Source organism: Suricata suricatta, chromosome 15 (genome assembly GCF_006229205.1).
Source record: "Suricata suricatta isolate VVHF042 chromosome 15, meerkat_22Aug2017_6uvM2_HiC, whole genome shotgun sequence".
NCBI classification, from domain to species: domain Eukaryota; kingdom Metazoa; phylum Chordata; class Mammalia; order Carnivora; family Herpestidae; genus Suricata; species Suricata suricatta.
In genome coordinates this window covers 3,659,437-3,662,349 of record NC_043714.1, presented here as the reverse complement: position 1 = coordinate 3,662,349, position 2,913 = coordinate 3,659,437, and positions in this window count along the sequence as shown.

The following is a 2,913-nucleotide window of genomic DNA, read 5'->3' as shown; positions in this document are numbered from 1 at the left end:
AGAGAGAGAGAGAGAGAGAGAGAGAATCCCAAGCAAGCCTTGCACCACCAGCATGGAGCCCAATGCACAGCTCGAACCCTTGAACTATAAGATTATGACCTCTAGCAAAACCAAGAGTCAGACACTTAACCGACTGAGACACCCAGGCACCCATAGTATCAGGAAAATTATTATAATCTCTGGGAAGATTAAAAATTATCCTAAATAAGGAATTGCTTTAAAATGTGTGTGTGTGTGTGTGTGTGTGTATGTGTGAAAAGAAAGCAGAAAATTTTGATAATGCTAGAAGAGAAGAACAGAAACTCTGGGCCAATAACCAGAAAGAAAAATGTCACGGACATATATTGAAAAAATTATAAAATTGGGTGAAATGAACTGTTAAATAAATTTCAATCACCAAGATAAATATGATGGAAACAAATAATGGATCTCCTGAAAGAGTATATCCACCAAAGTAATGAATCTAATGGATTTACTAAACATTAGAAACTAGATCTTTTGAATTTATTATTTTTTGGTTTTTTTTAAATGACAACTGATATAGATTTTTTACTTCATCCTTAACTGCATATTTGTGTCTGCTTCAGTTCAAACAGAACATTTTTGGAAGAATGAAGATCAAACTAGCATGCACTCGTTTACTAAAGAAATCATACATGTGATTCTGGTCTCATTTAGCAACATCAGCTCACATCGTGGGCAGCAAGTTCAGGAATCAAGTGTGGAATCCAGAGGCTCTTAACAAAATTGACACACTGTTGGTATGAAGATGAGAGACAAGGGGGGTGCCCAACTGTGTGGCTCTGTTGACACACATATTTATTGAATTTTTCTTCAAAACAAAGAGCAGAATAGTTCCTGGGCCAGAATATCAAATGTAAGTCTCTGTTCTTTGCTTCCAACATCTCCATTAAGAGAGAGTTCAGCTTGTGTGAACATGGAGCACTGGCTCCAACCTCCAGCCTGAAACTTCCAAGTTCTCTGTGAGGATCCTACCAAGGTGTTCCACCATGACATCTAAGAGCACATGTCCAAAGTGCAACTCAGATGCAGTGCCCAAAGCAGCATTGTTTGTTTACTTCTTTCTTTATGTTATTTTTTAAAATGTTTATCTATTTTTGAGAGACATGGAGCATGAGTGAAGGAGAGGCAGAGAGAGAAAGGGGGACAAAGAATCCAAAGCAGGCTCCATGCTCTGAGCTGTCTGCTCAGAGACCTACGTGGGGTTCAGACTTAAACCATGAGATCATGACTTGAGCTGAAGTCTGACACTTAACTGACTGAGCTCCCCGGCGCCTCCTTTCTTTATGTTCTTATCACTATTATTCCCCTGGTCATCCAAAACCTGACTGCTTTTTTTTTTCCCCTCTGTCTCATTTTATTTTCAGTTCTCATTGCCAAATTCTATGAATTCTACTTTTGCGACATTTCTCAAACTCTCCCTTTCATTTTCTTCTCCATATTTTTGGCTCTAACTCTTTAATTAAATCTCACAAGAGTATGAGAAAAGCCTCCTGTTGTGGCCGCCCTACTTTCAGTTTTTATGAATTTCACTTTGACCAAACAATTAGAATAATCTTAACGGGAAGCTTTCCTGCTCAAATGCATTTGGTGCCGTCCCTGTCTCAATCAAAGGACATCCTAATTCTATACAGCAGCCGAGGGGGCCCATCTGCTACCTTGTACACACATCATGTTCCTGTTATCCAAATAGTCCCTCGATGTCCTTGATTTTAACACTTCGTGAGAGCTATTCTTTCCACTTCACTTGACCTGAACTCCGACTATCAACACTCTCCATGACCTTCAGAACTAAATTCAAAACTCAATGAAAAAACAAGAACAGTATATTTACCATGTTCACATTCTCTAATAAACATTTTGTGATATCAGCTCAACCCAAAACAATAATATCTTACGGTGGATTCTAAAACTTTTTTATTTTCCAAAGGAAAAAAATTCTGCCTGAAAAATCTGAAAACGTTGTGGATATTTTTCTATTCAACAAGTGTTTATTTATAAATCCTTTATAGGATTCTTTAAGTTCTGTGTGTACTGCCATTAATTCTGTAGATGTTAATTCCTTGCTAACTTGCAAGTTCATTGAGGGAAGAACCAGTTTTACCTTTTTTCTTCCTCCCAGGATATAGCTAATGCTTGTACATGCTGGGTGAGCATCTCGTATTTGAATGGGTACACTATGAACGTTCTCGAGATAGTATGTATGACTAGCAGTCCGTTTGCCTCTCATGCTGATTTCCATCTGACAATATCTTATTCCTATTGAATTTCTACTTCACATAGTACATTTTCTGTAAAGTCCTCTTTGTATTCTCCCACACGCATTTGACCCTTCCTGACTTATTTTATGGAATATTATCATGTGGTACATCATGTTTTAATTATTTGCTAATTTTATTCTGTTCTATCCCCCAGATACCTCTAATAACCTAAAAGCTCTACCTGCCTGTAGCTACCTAGTACCTTATCTTACAATAGTAATTGCTGAAAAATTATTTTAATTGAAATATTTAACTCTTTTTCTTATGGTATTAATCAGAGTAAAAGACTTAGTTATTTGAAAGAGACCACAAACCAGGAAGATTTAAAGAGCAAAGTACTTTCTCCTTTATGTAAGAATTTGCGGTGAGTCTTTAACATCATTATACATCATTGAACAGCTCAAAAATGTCTGTCTTACAAAGACAGTCAAAGACATTGTCTGACAGTGACTCTTCTCGACTCTTCTCTCTGGAACATTTGTCTTTCAAAGTCTTTCTGGTTACTCTAGCCAGTGAGAAGAAAGAAAAAGCATGTCAGAGAGACCTTATAGGGCACACCAGACATAGAATGTATCACATCCACTCATAATCCATTGGTTCTAAAGAGTTACATGACCACATCTGCTATAAC